This window comes from Sarcophilus harrisii, chromosome 4 (assembly GCF_902635505.1).
Source record: "Sarcophilus harrisii chromosome 4, mSarHar1.11, whole genome shotgun sequence".
Lineage (NCBI taxonomy): Eukaryota > Metazoa > Chordata > Mammalia > Dasyuromorphia > Dasyuridae > Sarcophilus > Sarcophilus harrisii.
Window position 1 is genome coordinate 395,185,832 of NC_045429.1, and position 17,969 is coordinate 395,203,800.

The following is a 17,969-nucleotide window of genomic DNA, read 5'->3' on the forward strand; positions in this document are numbered from 1 at the left end:
ATTTTGTTACAATTGTATGCCACAACACCACAACTTTTTTTAGCCATTCCCCAACTGATGGGCATCTACTCAATTTCCAGTATTTTGCTACCATGCTACCAAGAAAAGGATTGCTACCAAAATGTTTGTAGCAGCCCTTTTTGTAGTGGCAAGAAACTGGAAAATGAGTGGATGCCCATCAATTGGGGAATGGTTAAATAAGTTATGGCATATGAATGTTATGGAATATTATGATTTCAGAGAGGTCTGGAGAGATTTACATGAACTGATGTTAAGTGAATTGAATAGAAAAAGCAAGTGAACATTGTACACAGCAACAAGAAGATTATGTAATGAGCAACTATGATAGACTTGGCTCATGTCAACAATAAAGTGATTCACTAAAATTCCAATAGACTTGTGATAGAGAGAGTCATCTGTATACAGACGGAGGTCTGTCGGGACTGAATGTGGATCACTACATAGCATTTTCATCTTTTTTATTGTTTGCTTGATTTCTTCCCTTTCACATTTTTTCCTTTTTGCTCTGATTTGTGCAACATGATAAATGTAGAGGTAAGGATAGAAGAATTGCATGCTTACCTTATATTGACTCACTTGCTGTTTAGGGATAGAAATATATATTATTATAGGGAGAAAAATTTGGAACACAAGGTGCAAGGGTGAATGTTGAAAAGTATCTTTGCAAATATTTTGAAAAGAAAAACCTATTATTAAAAGAGCTGTTTATCTATCTATCTATCTATTCATGTAGGTCCTTTCCCCCTTTTTGTGATCTCTTTGGGATACAGACCTAGTAATGATATTGTCAGATCAAAGGTATATATAGTTTGGTTACCCTTTGAACATAATTTCAAATTATTCTCCAGAATAGTTAGATCAGTTAATAACTCCACTAAAGCATTAGTGCCCCATTTCCCCCACATGCTCTCCAGTATTTATCACATTTCCCTTTTTTGACATATTGGCCAATCTGATAAGTGTGGGGTAGTACCTCATAATTGTTTTAATTTGCATTTCTCTAATCAAAAGTGATTTAGGGCACTTCTTCATATGAGTATAGATAATTTTGATTTCTTCATCTGAACACGGTCTGTTCATATTCTTGACTATCAAATGGGGAATGAATATCTCATAAATTTAACTCTGTGTTCTATATATTTGAGAAATGACATCATTATCAGAGACACTTGTAATAATGAATATTTCCCAGTTTTCTGCTTTCCTTCTAATCTTGCTTATATTAGTTTGTATTTTATTTTATGAATTTTAAAGTGCTCTTCTGAGAAGGAGTCCATGAGCTTCCCTATATTGCCAAATGGGCCCATAACACTAAAAAACCCTGATCTAAGGGGATTCCTAGAATTATTTTGTTCTCCCACAACAGGAAACCATGGAATATCTGCTGTCAAAGTTAGCACCATCAACTAGGTCTTGGAAAATGACCCTGTTGCTTACATTGGAATATCCATAGTACGTGGTAGTCTATCTACTATCCCAGAAGAATATCTAAGTGGTACAGTGCTGGATCAAGAGTTATGAAGGCTTGAGTTTGAATCCTGTCTTAGATACTTAGTAACTGTGAGACCTGGCAGGTTACAATTGCTGTCTGCCTCATTTTCTTCATCTATAAAATAAGGGTGATATTATTGTACCTTCCTTCTATGGGTCGTTGTGAGGATCAGATGAGATAATATTGAGTGCTTTGCATTCAATGGTAATAGCATGATGTGGTTGTCAGTAAAGGATAGCTTCAGTTGAAGCTGATTTCTTACGAATCATAGCATTGAAAAGTTGGAAATTATCATTTAGTCCAAATAATACTTGAAAAAGAATCTCTTTGGGACAACTAGGTGGTGCAGTGGATAGAGCACCAGAATATTAACTCAATAGGCCAGTAGAGAAGCCTTCAGTTTGCTAGTTGACTATCTTCTCTTTATATCATACTGCTCTTCCAGCTAGTTCTTATAGAATCTTTTTTGGGGGAGGCGTTTTTCTATCAATAAGCAATTATTTTGTTTCCTTCCTACTTTCCTCTACCTTATACTGAAAAAAGAAGAGAAACTCTTGTAACTATTTATCAGAGTAAAAGCAAAACAAATTTCCACATCAGACATGTCCATAAATGTATACCTCATAATGTATTCAAGTCCATTTTCTCTGTTGGAAGGTAGGTGATATAATGTTTCATCATTGGTAGTCTGGTAGTTGGTTAATGTCAGAATCAGAGTTCTGTAGTCTTTCAAAGTTGTTTATCTTGACAATGTTGTTAATGTATAATTTGTTTTCTTGATTCTGTTTACTTTATTCCACATTAGTTGGTGCAAGATTTCCTACCCTTTAATCATTTCTTACTGTACAATAGCATTACTTTGTTACGGTCAAATAGTCTAACATATTAGATCATTCCCCAACTGATGATCAATTCCTTATTTTCTTTTGCCTTGTGAGATTTTTTACCACTATAAAAAGATATTTAAGAATTTTTTGTGTGAGTATTTTTGTACTCATGGGTCCATTTCATTTTTTTTTTTTTTATTTCTTTGAAATACAGTTCCAGTAGTGATATCTCTGGGTCACTGTTCAATGATTTTTTGAACATAGTTTCAAAGAGATTTCACATAGTCTAGCACAATACACATCTCCACCAACCTTATATTCATTTACCTGTTTTCTTGTGGCTTCCTAACATCTATTGTTTTCCATTTTTTTGGGGGGGAGGTCAACTTTGCTAATCTGATGAGTTTGATTTGGAATCTCATAGTTGCTTTGATTTGCATTATTTATTTCTTACGAATCATAGCATTGAAAAGTTGGAAATCATCATTTAGTCCAAATAATACTTGAAAAAGAATCTCTTTGGGGCAACTAGGTGGTGCAGTGGATAGAGCACCAGCCCTGAATTCAGGAGGACCTGAGTTCAAATCGGATCTCAGACACTTAACACTTCCTAGCTGTGTGACTCTGGGCAAGTCTCTTAACCCCAATTGCCACAGCAACAAAAACAAAAAAAGAATCTCCTTTCCAACAGAGTTGACTAGACATCATTATACTCTCTCATTATTGCTTCATTCCAATCATCCTCGACTACTTTGTTTCCTGTCCATGACATTCCATTTATCTCCCCCCATGCCTCTATACATGCTGAACCTTATATCTATAATTCATTCCTTCCCTAACTCTTAAAATCCTCTTTCAGTTCCTAACTCAGCTCAAGGGTCATGTCCTACATGAAGTCTTCCTAATCCCTTAGTTACTGGTAAATCTGGATTTAATTTGTATATATGTTATATTGATTTACCTATATATTATTTTATTCTAGTTGAATGTAAGCCCCTTGAGGACAGGGAGTGTTTGTTTTGTTTTCTCATTGTCTTTAATCTGTGATATTCATGCTGGAGCTCTGGAGTCATATGTGTCTCTTTTCATGCCTAAGCTAGATTCCCCAGTGCTTCCTCAAATTCCGTATTCTTCCAATATGTTCATATTAGTCTCCACAGAATTCTTGGGCTCAGGTAAATGGTGATTACCTAAATTGCTTGCAATTGCCATCTCCTTAATTATTTCCACATTTGGTGCTTCAAGAAGCATGAAGAAATTTAGGAAATTTATGAAATAGCCCTTCACCTTCCCAATTATATATTTGGAGATCACTCTTATTTTTAATCCTCTTTTTGGGTCATGCTATATCAAAGGACTTGAGTTTTGTTTGACAAATATAATAGTTTGAACATGGTGAAAGAAATGTAATTTTATCAGAAGAAAAAATCAGTTCAATGTGTTAACTTAGAACAAGACAGTGATGAAATACACTGATGAAAATTGTTCCATTATATGTGAATTTTTTTTTAATGCTGTTAGGTTGGGGAGTCTCATAGTAGGTTTCAAACTTCTCCTGATTGTTTGACCATATTCCCTTCCCCTCATCCTGACTTTGTACTTGTTATCATTTGACTTTTTTCTTCTTTCTTCTTCTATTTAAGGGGGAAAAAGTATATATTCAAAAGGAAATGAACATTTTGGAAGAAACTTCTGGGACAAAGCCAAAACCTAAGCCCCAAACCCAAATCATCCCCATACTCTCAACCCTGAACTTCACACTCTTGTCGCTGCATTCTGAGCCTCACTTCTTAGTGAATGCTAAATGCATCTGGCAGGAGCCTGACCCCAAATCATTACAATGGATAGACCATGTGCGCAGAGCTTAAACTATACGTGTGCTTGCTGTAACATGATGGATATAACTGCTTGCTGAGAATTTGATTTATTTTCAAATAGTTTAGCATCCCTCTGCTTTTATCTGATATGACTATTTTACAAGCGTGTGTACCAAGCATGGCTTCAAAATTGCAGGTTATGAAATACAGAAAATGGAACAATTGCCTTGCATAGCAGAAATCTTTTGGTTCAGCCTGCATACAGTATATTTTAAAAGAAGATGGACTGTTGAATGATGATGGGCGCTTGCTTCAAGCTTCATCATTTTTCCTCCTTCCAAGTGAAAGGAAATGCAAGATTTTCTTCTACTTAAAAAAAAAAAAACCCTTCATATTATTAGTTGACTTTTCACTGGCCAGTTTGTGATGATGGGTTTTTACCTTTTCATTTGTTGGCATAATAAAAATGACACATTGAAGGTGAAAGCAGCAGCTTTCAGAAGGAATGGGACAGCTAATGTCAGGAAAGGAAATAGCAAGAATGGATGACATTCTTATCTTAGCTTGACCCAAATCTCTATTTATCAATAGCACTCTTGTTCTCTGAGAAATGCTTATCAGAATTCAATGTTATTATGCACACACATGTATATCTGTTTGTATGTATATGCCTATGGATGCATGTATAAAGGAAAGCAGCATGGCATGGCAGAAAGGGAACATGTCTAGAAGTAAGAGAGATCTGGATTTATTTTCTGGCTCTGAGTTATGTTGGCTGTGTCACTATAGACAAATCACTTAATCTGTCGTTACCCTCAGGAAACAGGCTAAGACAATAGTTAGAGATGATTAGCTTATTTGTATCAGTAGAAGGAATTTCAATAATGAGAGGCCCCTATAATGAGGATATTATAGATATGTGTGTGTGTGTGTGTGTGTGTGTGTGTGTGTGTGTGTGTGTATGTGCAATATGCTCTAGTAAATGGTTTCTTGAAGGCTGAAGACCTGGGTTCAAAAATCTATCGTTGATATTTATTAGCTATGTGATCCTAAGCAAGTTACCTAACTTCTATATGTTTTATGCAACTCTTTAAGACTGACATGTGAAATTATAAGACTTTGCAGTCTGTAGTGGTAGAGGGAGTTCCTGTATTGAGAATTCCCCATGTGGTTAAAATTATAAATATTTCATGTATGTGTATATGTGTGAGTGTATATATGTATGTGTGTATAATATTTGTATCTCTGTGTGTTGATGCAATGATTGTGACATATCTGAATTCTGTTTTCAGGAGGCTGGGAGCTAAGTCACACACTGGGTACGATGCCAGGCCTGGAATCAGGAAGGCCCATATTTAAATATGACCTCAAATACTTACTAGCTGGGTGACCCTGGGCAAGTCACTTAAGTTTGTTTGAAGGAAACTCCAAATAGGGACATAAAAAAGAGGAAACGACTGAATAGCAACAAAGCATCCTTCAATGCAAGAGAAGTTTTACTTCAGGGATTTTATTTAAAAAAATGACTCTAGAAATGATTTCCTCTGTGCTGTAAACAACCAAGGAATGAGCACAATTGAAGAGCAAACCTAAGCCTTGATAGAACTTCATAACAAATTTCCACTTAGGTCAAAGTCTCCTTTGAACCTCTTATTCTCACTACCCATATGAAACAAATGTCATTCAGCTAGCTCACTGTCTTGATTGGCATCATCTTTGGCAGGATGCTGAGGACTGAAGAGATATGGCAGATCTGTCCTTTCCCAGGAGAGTTAAAACATTTTAATAGGGCAGTGGAAGAGGGATGCTGATATTAAAATTGGACCTTTTCATATCTAGGACATCAGTCATCATGGCTGTCAGTACAGGACTTTTGAATTAGAATTTAATCTTTGGATGATATCTAAATCTATATTTTATAATATACATATGATATATATAATATGTTATAATAAATAACATTATATAGATATATGTATACAATAATTTATAACATACCTATAACTACATTATATACAGATCTATATCTATACATATGTTATATACGTGTTATAGAATATTGGTATAAACATTTATTCACAGGCTAATTGAACTCAAAGGCCCTAAATATAGATATAACTATGTTATATACACATTATATAACATACTTGCCATAAATAGATATACACACACAGACTCAGTAATTGTTTACAATCTCAAACCCTTATATAATACTTTCCTACTACTTTTTTATAGTAATAAGAAAATTCAATATAAATGTCAACTAATGGCATTTTAATTAGTTTTATTTCCACCTTTCCCATTTTAAAATATGTACCATCATAAACTCATTTATTCTCATATCTTAGCATTTCAATTGTTCTTTCTTGTAATGGTCTTAAAAAAGCAGTGAGGAACACAGGGCAAAAGATTAGATTTATCTTGCCCTCTACCACTCACTCACTGTGTGACTCTGGAGAAATTATTTTTGTTTATTCAGCCTCAAGTTTTCCTATTTGCAAAAAGTTTGGCTCAGAGAGATATTCTGATTTTTTTCCAGGGCTAAAGTTTCTGTGCCAGAAAGAGAACATGTAAAAGGAGAAGCTGAATTATAGACAGTTCTCATCATGTCATTAAAGAAATGAGCGAATCAAAGACAAACAGAACCCTTAACTTTCTTAAAACAAAAGTCACAGCAATTTCGATTCCATTGAATGAAGTTCTTTTTCCAAGCTAAGCATTTATATCATTCTCTCTGATACCTGTTGGCTAAATACAAAATGCTAACCAGTCTTTTAATTATTGTTTGACTTGATTATCTCATCCATCAGGTAGATGTTGATCAGTCAGGAAGATCTGACTTCAAATTTGACCTCAGAAGCTTATTAATTGTGTGTGACCCAGGGAAAGGTCACGACCTCCATCTCTCAGTTTCCTTCACTGTAAAATGGATATAATAGCATCCTCTTCCTAAGGTGGTTATGAGGGCTGAGCACAGTGACTGCTACACAGTAGGTACTTTAATAAATTCTTGTTCCATTCCTCCCTCACCATCACCTATTGAAGACCCTAAGATCACTTTGCCTTTGGTTGGCATGAAAGTAGGTCAAGTTTCTCAATTATAGGTCTCATAGCCAAGAAATATAGGCAGCTGAGTTGAGCTTCTTAGAATAAGAACCATTCCACAAAAGATAAATGATTAAAGGGAAATCTAGGATATCAATAATCATTTGAAAAATACTACAAATCACTAATTAAAGAAATGAAAAATCAAAAGAATGTTGAGGTTTCATCTCATGTCCTTCACATTGGACAAGAAGGAAAAAAAAAAAAGGAAAATTACAATTTTTGAAAGGAATATGGGAAAACATGCATAGTAATGTGCTTTTAGTGAGCTGTTAGTTGGTATAGTTATCCTGGAAAGCAATTTGGAATGGTGCCCAAAGAGTCCCTAAACCATGCATACCTAACCGATATTTCTATTGTTTATACCCAAAAGAGATCAAAGAAAGAAGACTCAAAAATATTTAGAGCAAGTCTTTATTTATAAAACAAAAACCTAGAAACTAAGTCTACCAATTGGGGAGTAGTTGAATAAATTATAGATTATGGATATATTTGGGCTCTAAGTAATGACAAAGACATTTTCAGAGAAACCTGGGAAAATATAAGAATGGATTCAGAGTAAACTGAGTTAAACTAGGAGAACAATGTATATCATAATAATGACTTTGATCAGTGATCACAGAAGACCAGTGATTAAACATGTATACCCTCATATTGACAAAGAGGCAATGGGTTTAGGTTGTAGAATAAAACAGACACTTTTGGACATGCTTGATAAGAGAATTTGTTTTGGCTAACTGTGCATATTTGTTAAAAAAAATTTTTGTTTTTGTGTCTCATTGGGATGAGGAGATAGAAAGGATAAGTTTGCCAAGGAAAGTTGAAGGAAAAAAAACCAGAAAGGAGAGAAAAGAAGATTATTGACGTGTATTTTTAAAAATGCATAGAAGAGAACACAGGGAAAGCCAGGAAAGAATTACAAAGAAGCAGGACAAATTTGAGAATTACATCTTGAATTTATTATGAACATAAAATGAAAAGCAAGCTGTATATAAATGATAGTTGCAGTTCATGTATAGACTTCTATTTCTCTTTTACTGTGTATATGAACATTCTCATTTCATGTGGTGTTAAGTTCAGAATTAAAAAACAAAAACAAACCCAGGAAAAACCTTCTCTCATTATAGGTGGGAAATTGAGATCAAGGTGATTTGACTAATGTCATACAGATAGTGAGTGCCAGAGACAGGATTTGATCCCCTAATCCAGTATTATTTCTACTGAACAATACTGCCTCTATGTAATAATATCTCTGAAGATTCAAAGTTGGGAATTAACCCAAGCAACATTGGGGATTACTTAAATGAAAGGTATTTGTTGGGCCTGAGTAAAATGGACTTAAAGGTCTTTTTGATTTTAAATTTGCATTCTTCAGAGTTTTGAATGATCACTTTAGAATGTGTCCATAGTGGCCAGAGGCTTGTTTGTCTCTTCCTTCCCACCCATGTTTTTTTCATAGTGGACTATGATGGAAAGAGCTGAGCTTAATTATCTATGGCATAGAATAGGAAAGAAATAAAAATCCTTTTATTTTGAATAGCATTGAAGAGGTTCCTCTCTCTTCCCTCTTTCTTTTCACCCCCTTTAAAAAAATATCGCATCAACTTTGCAAGGCCTGCTGAAATCTTCAGAGTAGTGTCAGGGCTCCCTTTGACTGATTTCCAAGAATGTATCCAAATTTGGTTTGCTCTTTTTAATCAACTTGTCAGGAGTTTGATTTCTTTGTTGGTTAACCAGTGTAAAGAACCATAGAAAATTTTTACTACAGTTATTTGATTGACACTAGGCTCTTAGCAGCCAGGAGAGTGAAGCAAACTTCATCCAGATTGAAAGATGGGTTACATAGAGAGGTGACTAAAGCCTGGGAAGAAAATGGAGACATAACTATAAAGTAGAAAATATAGACATTTTGGTACCATGGTGAATCAAACATCATGAGTATATGTGCTGGCTGTGAGTAGAATGGAAATTATCAAAATATATAATTAGATAGAGTTACAAGTAATGAAGACAATTAAAACCCTGAAAGGATATGTAGCTTTCCTCCCTAAAGCCTTCCTCTGACTCTGTGGCAGCCCTGCAAGGTTTCCTAATGTGTTCTGGTCAGTCTGACACAGAAAAGATCTTCTAAATTGGAACTTCTTAATCTTTTTTGCTTCATGGATCTTTTTTGGCAGTTTGAGAAAGCCTTCTTAGAATAATGATTGCAAATGCACAAAATGAGGACAGAACCTTCCAAAATGGGTATAGGATCACAAAAGAAACCAATTGTATTGAAATCTATCTGTCAACATTTTAAAAAATAAATCAACTTTGTGGATCCCAGGTTAAAAACCCCTACTTTACATGGAATTATTTCCCTGGTTCTTAGAAGAAAGGGAGATGAGAGAGAACTCTTTGATCCAAGTCTGCTTGAGAACAAGATAGCATATATTTTAAATTGAACAATAGGAAGCTATAGGGGGAAGGATCAAAGCTACTTAAGTTCCAAGTTGTCCTCATTCATAACTTCACCCACTCTTTTATTTTGTAAATGACCTGCTCTTTTTGTTTTTTTTCTTCCTTTTTTCTTTTTTTGGCTGTGTGATGGTGATGTGTGTTGGTGATGAGAGAGGAAGAGGTAAGAGTTCTAGTAGAAATAGCTATAAAGAATAATAGTATTATTTCATGAAAGAAAGCTGTTTAGTCTTAGGCAAATCATTTAGTCTCCCTATCTCAGTTTTACTCCTCTGTAAAAGGGAGGGATTGAATTTGGTGGTCCCTAAGATTCCTTTTTGCTCTAATAACACTAACACTTTAAGGTTTAGAGATAAGACTATTGTTAATGATAGGAGTGATGAAGATGGATGCTAGAAAACAGAGATGCTCAACTCTCATTTTGCTTGATTTATTCATCTTTTCCTCTTATTTTTCTCTGCAAAAGAGAAAGATATCTGGACTGGCAACAACAGAACAAAAAATGAGTTAAAATGAGTTGATATTTGAGACCAGTAAGGAGGTAGTAAGAAAATGCCTATTCACCCTTAATGAATTCAGACACAGATGAAAAATATTTCCTGTTTCTAAAAGAACTGACAGAAGTCATTACTGTACACTTCCAGTGATCTTTAAAAGATTGTGTAGAATGGGAAAGGTGGAACAAAATTGGAGAAGAGCAAATATCCTGATTTTCAAAACAATGAGAGCAGAATCTATAGACTTCACGTCAGTTAGCTTGTCTCTGACTCCTTATAAAATAAGGCCAGTGAGAATAATCCTTATGAACATGTCCAGAGTTCTGGGGAATGCAATTGCTACATGGATTTTGGAAAATGAATAGTCAAAAACTGGTTCTAGTCCACTAACCACATGGTAAAAAGGAGCCATTTAGAGTGGCCATGAAACTGGAGTCCATTCAGAAGATGCCAATCAGCAAGCAAATTGCCTAGTTCCTTCCTTCCTTCCTTCCTTCCTTCCTTCCTTCCTTCCTTCCTTCCTTCCTCTTCCTTCCTTCTTCCTTCCTTCCTTCCCTCCCTCCTTCCTTCCTTCCCTCCTTCCTTCCTTCCCTCCTTCCTTCCCTCCTTCCTTCTACAATTAAACAAAGTTGGAACTGGTTGAATTACTAGACTTAAAGGATATTTATTTATTTAGTTACAACTTGAAAGGGATTCTCTAATGGAGTTCCTCAGAGATCCATGTTTGCCCTTATGCTGTTTAAGATTTGTATTAATAACGTGATATAGTCATAAATGCCATTCTTTACCAATTTGAAATGACCTAAAACACATTGGAATAAACAAAAGAATTCCCAAAATATCATGACAAAACTAAAACATTGGGTCAAATCTAATAGATGAAATTTAATTTGCATAAAGTAAATCTTTTAGTAGGATTCAACTAATCAACTTAACAAGTAACAGGTAGGGGAGGTCAGTCAATCAAGAAGCATTTATTAAACACTTACTATGCATCAGGCACTATGCTAAATACTGAAAATATGATATAGCACATGTAGCTAGACAGCAGATTATTTGAAAAATATTGAGAAGTTTTGGTGGGATTCAAACTCATCATGAGTCAACAGTGTGGTTGGTGTATCAGGAAAAGCAGCTGCTAAGATTGTGGGTTGAATTCAGAGAAACATAGTATGTGGAACAAGGGAGAAATTTATCCCATTTTACTCTTTGCACTTCCAGATGTGTCATCAATCAGACTGCCCTGTAATATTGTATTAAATTCTGCTTATCTCATTTTAGTAATAACAATGGAGAGCATCCAGAAGAAGGTAACTAGGATGATGAAGGAATTCCAAAGCATGCCATGTTAGATTGGTTGAAAGACTTGAAAATGTTTAACATGGAGATGAGAAAACCTGGGGTAAGTGACATGATAATTATCTTCAAGTATTCAAACAACTGTCACATTTTGTCATTAAAAGATATTAAACTAGTTCTGGTTTCTATTAGAAGGTAGATCTTGAAATAGGCTCAATATAAAGAAAAAATATCATAATCAATAGTTATTCAAAAGTGGAATAGTCCTCTTAAAGAGCTTAAAGCTAAGACTGTTTTTGGAGCAACATAGTCAAGGAGTCTCCTTTACTTGGAAGGCAGTGAAAATGTACTTGATGCTTAATTGGGGAATGGAGGGTTTGGGGAGTATATTTTGCTCATGATACATAAAAGGTTATGAACTCTTAAACAAGATGGTGATAGCCTAATAAATACATATAATCTGGACTTTGACGTCCCCATCAGTATATGGAATGGGGCAGGCACTGTTAATTAACAATAAAGAGTACTAAAATTGAATAAGTGGAAGAGAGCAGTTATCTTAGAATTTTTAGATTATTTCATTCACCACCTTGAACATGAAACCTTCCCTTATTTCTTCTCAATTAGCTAGGATTTGTTGTGTATATATTTTGTACATATTTATGTATCTAAGGGAATTGAGAGTTGAAAACTCAGATCCTCTCAAGGCAGCCCAGTCCGCTTTGGAACAGCTCTAATTGTTCTATGTTTTCTCCTGACATTAAGTCTAAATCTGCCTCTTCACATTTTCCACTCCCTTGTTCCTTGTTCTGCCCTGCCAGACCAAACAATTCTAATTCCTCTTTTATATAATCATAGCAACTTTCATTCATAATGTTTCCCTTCTTCCTCATCTCCAGTTTTGTCTTTTCCAGAGTAAACATCTCTGGTTCTTTCAATCAGTCCTCATTATGGTTTGGACTTAAAGCCTTTTGCCCTCCTCTGAACAGTCTTCAGTTTATTAGTAGCTTTTCTAATATATGATATCAAGAACTAATATAATACTCCAGATGTGGTCTAAGCAGGGCAGAATCTACATATCTACATTATCTTCTCCTTATTCTTGTAAGTTATTTCTCCTTAACATTGCCCCAAAGAGCTCCTCCTTCTCTTCTTCCTCTTCCTCTTCTTCCTCTTTTTTTCTTCTTCTTCCTCCTCTTCCTCTTTCTCCTCCTTTTCCTTCTCCTCCTCTTTTTCCTCATTCTAGCTCCTTTTTCCCCTCATTCTTCTCCTCCTTCTCCATCACATTGTTGACTCATACTGATCTTTCAGCTTACTAAAATTCCCAAATATCTTTCAAATTTCGGTCTAAGCATGTTTTCTCCATCTAATTCCTATGATGCTGGTTTTTTCAAACTCAAAAGTAGTACTTTGCATTTTTGCCTTTTTAATTTCATCATGTTAAATTGAATCATTTTGGATGCCCTGGAACATTTTACAGGACAGAACTGCACTCATAATCATTCTGTTTTACTTGTCCCTGGTTCCATGTTCTGTACAAAGCTTCAAAAAATATAAGTGGGTTGACAGGTCCTTTATAGATAAACACTAGTCTTTTCAATAAACTCCCAGTTTCTCTCTCCTTTCTTGTTTATAGTATTCCATTCTTGAAAGTTTTCCAGAGAACCAAGAGGACAACATACACAATAATGACAACAATGCAAATGAGCAGATCACAAAAAGAAAAGTAGAATTCTAAGTCATACAACATCTGATGAAGATCCCCAAGAAAAGACAATAAGATATGACTTCTCCCTCCGTCCTTGCCCCAGATAGAATTAACTCTACTAAAGAGCAATCATAAAAAGTTTGGGTAGATTTTGTATTGTATAGTATATTTGAATCAGGATTATAAATTTGTGGTCTCCACTGGGGAAGAGATATTGCTAATAGACACACAAAGAAATCTATAGAATTGGGCATACATGACTGGGAATAATGACTAAACTCAGTAACAGAACTTGAGCTCAAATCCCAGTCCTACCATTTACTAATTTTGTGAACTTGTCATTTAACTTCTCTGAAATATTTTTCTCATTTGTAAAATGAGAGAATCAGATTAGATACTCTCAGAGGTTCTTTCCAGCTCTAAACTAAGTCTGTGATTCTATTCAATGTAGTATCTCTTTTAGACATATTTCCATTTTAAAAGAAGATACCTAGGGAGGAGAGGAATTAACTCAAAAGTTTGAATTATCCTACAAACCTTTTGGAACACCTATTGTCTACTTTTAATGATGGAATTTTAATGATGGAATTGTGAGATTTTTTTTAGAGCAAGGAAACATTCATAACATGCTTTATGTTATACCAGAAGCAGCCATACAAGCTGCCTACACATGAGACCAGATCTATAGTATGTAATGATGCTAGATGTGGTGGTCTCCATCAACACAATAGAAGATTTATATGAGCATTTTGTGAGGCAGGGTACCTTCTAACCTGAGTATCTTGGACAAACTAGTTAACTTTATGCCTTGGTTATTTACTTATAAAAGTAAATAATAATATTGTTGAACGATCATGGTTTTATTTATTTTTTTTTTTGTCATCCAATGGCCTAGAAGGTGTATTGTGAAGAATATGTTAGTATCTACAAAGCACTTCTAGGTACTTGACAGAGCAACTAATTTTCTATTGTTGGTTGGGAGTTGCTCATAAATGTTAGACCATTAAAACAAAACAAAACAAAAAAAAAATCTCAGAGAAGTTAATGGAATGCCCAATTATGCAGTCATTCAAATGAATGCTCTCAGTATGCAGTCTCCAAGTAAAGCATATTAAAGTGCACACAGATCTTTCCTTTCTCACTTCCAGAAAATGCACAATATAAAGTTAATGCATCATTACTTTTCAGTGTTTAAAAAACTGGAAATTCACAGTAAAGGATGCCACAGCAACTGTAAGCTGAGTCGTTCATCCTTGGGCCTATGAATAAAATCCAAGGGAATGAGTCTCCTAGTTTAAAAATGGTAGAATATGTTCCTACTTCCACAATTAACTTAGTGTGGCATTAATTCTATCTCTAATATTTAGAAACTGTGTCCATAGTTGCAAATTCTTTAAACTTCCTGAGCCTCCATCCCCTTTTTTCATTGTTTCATTTGTTCATCCATTCATTTGTTTATTAAGCATTTATTAAGCACCAGAAATTGTGCTTAGTTCTTGTAATACTAAGAAAAATATGAAATAGTGACTGCCCTTAAAGCACTTACATACATTCTATTAGGAGAAACAATATGTACACAATTAGGTAAATGCATAAAATAGGTAAATAGAAATAATTTGAGAAGTACTAGAATTTGGAGAAGGGTCATGAAAAGCCAATTCAGAAGGTAAAATCCTTGGAAGAAACCAAGGATTTTAAGAGGTCCAAATGAGGATTGATAGGCATGGAAAACAATCCAGATATATCCAGGGAGACAAAAAATGAGGCTAATTCTTCATTAGATTGTTGTAAAGCACTTGGCAAAACTCAAAATGCTATGTTAATTCTTTGTAATGTGGATAATCAGGGAATTATCCACTGCTGACTTGCTAGACTGGGATATTTCCCATGGACCTGGATCTACACTTTGATTTATTCCAGTGGGCCATGTGCTCTGGCCCCTCGCTGAAGGACATGTGCAACCATTGACTTCTTTGTTGGTTTATTGGTTTGAGCAAGTGATTCTGTTTGACTCTATTTTGAGTGTGTTATTTAAGACTCTGCTAGTTTTTCTCTGGGGTGGCAGTAGTGGTTTTTCTCTCTTTTTCCTGTCTTTAATTAGGGCAGTTATGAATACTGACAATGAAAACTTGGGTTTTCAAAGTAAGTCTGAGATTGGATCTTAAGTCTCTGCCTTCATCTTTTATTTCCTACAAGTAAACTGGTAGAGACAAATCTCCATTCAGTCCCAGAATTATATTTGAGCAATTCATTATGGATAAAAAGAGATTACAGTCATAAAATGAACTTAGCATGGCATGATTAATTATGTTATAAAACAGGAATTATTAAAACTATATAGTTAAAAACATAGAAAATTTGAAACAGGATGAGTAAGTAAATAGTCACATTAGTTTTGTGTTTGATGAAATCAAGAACATAAACTAAATTTTGGGCTAAAACTCTGTATTTGATAGGAACTTCTGGGAAACTAGCAAGCATTTTGTTGAATAGGTCTAGGCTATCATTTTACACTATATTCTACAATAAATCCCAAATAGAAATCACCTAACTGGTCACATAAACAAAAAAAGTATAATTTTTAATTGCATAAATTAATAAGCTTCAGAACAAACAAAAATCAGTAAAGTCAGAAAAAGAGGAGACAATCATAAGTGGGAAAAATATTTATAGTAAGAATCTCTTTAAAAGTATGATATCCAGTGTATATATGGAATTTATACACAGAATCAGATCTAAGAACCATTTCTCAACTGCCATATATTCAAAGGATGTGAATAAATGATTTATAAAATAAAAAGGCAAAATAATCATATGAAAAATATTACAAATAAATAATAATAGAAATGCAAATTAAAACAATTTGAAACTGCCACCTTATACATATTAACTTAGTGAAAATTTTGAAAAATGTAAAAAAAAATCTTAAAGAAGATATGGGAAGAGGCACAATAATAATGTAATCTCTCTCTCTCTCTCTCTCTCTATATATATATATATATATATATAATATTTTGAATGTATATAGTTATTTATAGATTTCCTCCACTATTAGATCATGAGCTCTTTGAGAACAAGGTTAGTTTTTGCCTTTCTTTCCATTCCTAGCTCTTAGCACACATTATGTCTGCAATATAGTAAGTATTTAATAAATGATTGTTGATTGACATTGACATATATATACATATATATACATACATATATGTGTGTGTGTGTGCATGTGTGTATATAGTGAACTATTAACATGCTATTGGCAGAGATATGAATAGGTCCAATTATTCTGAAAAAAAGATATTTATTTATTTATGTAAAAAAAGTTATGAAATTAAAAAAAAAATCATTTGACCTCAGGTCTTTCTGATTCCATGTCTAGGACTTTATCCAACACTTAAACCTTGCCTGCCTCAGCTTTTCTACTTGTAAAATAGTAAGGAAATCAATAACAGAAAATAAGTTTCCATAAATAGTAAAATATGCATAGCAATAATTTTTGCAGTAATAGAAACATGGAAAACAATGAATATATGCCCATTGATTGATGAACAGTTGACCAAACTGTAGTATATAAACATAATGAGAATGTTATTGCATTGTAAGGTATTGATGGAAACATGGGAAGACTTATATGAATTGATTCAGAGCAAAGAAAGCAGATTCAGAAGAATAACATAGCCAATGGCTACAATTATGAAAATGAAGACAGTCCTAAAAGACATTATATATCAGACAATTATTTTGGCCAATGTCATTTCCAGATGACAGATGCTAAAACACTCTTCTTCACTATTCAGAGGAAGTGATTTTGGGTAATGGTATCTGGAAGGGATTGTTATGTAAATCTAAACAATGCTTGATAAAAACATTTAATTTTTAAAAAATAAACAGAATCTAGGAAAGGAAAAATAAGAAGAAAGTAAAACAAACCCAATTATCTATATCCAAATGACCACTAAGTCCAAATTTTAAAAGGAAGAGGAAGAAATAGAAAGTTCACCAAACAGGGGACAGAATAAGCATTTACTAAGTGAGTACTATATTCTAGGCATTGTGCTAAGTGGTTTACATATCATTATGCTTTACATATCTTTTACATATCATTAGCATCATTAGGTGCTATCATTATCCTCTTTTTACAATTGAGGAAACTTTGGCAAACAGAATTCAGGTGACTTGCTCAGGGTCATATAGCTAGTGAGTATCTGAGATCACATATGAACTCCATGTTCTTTCTTTCTGACTCCATGTCTATCACTTTATCCAGCACTTAATCCTTGCCTACCTCAACTATACCTGTAAAATGGTAATAATAATAATAATAATAATAATAATAATGATAGAATCTACCTCCCAGGATTATGAAGAGAAATGTGATATTTGCAAAACACTTTGCAAATATTAAAGTATCATTTCAATGCTTTCTATTACTAAAATACAACATTATAATATACATAACTTTAGTAAGGACATAGTCCTATATAAAACCTTACATATAGAATACTAATTTGCTTTATTTTTTTAGTATAAGGTTCTAACTAAAGCAAACACTGACTTTGTGATATTACTATCCAAGAAAAGCCTTGCAGCCTCACAGTAAGCAGAAATTTTCCATTCAGTTCTCTGTCTAGTCTAATCCAATATACTAATGCTCCAGTTGAAAGTGCATATAATTGCAAATTTATATAGTCACCAAGTCCAGAGGTTGGCTAAAATAAGCTTTCCAAACAAATCAGGTAAAAAAGGCTTTAT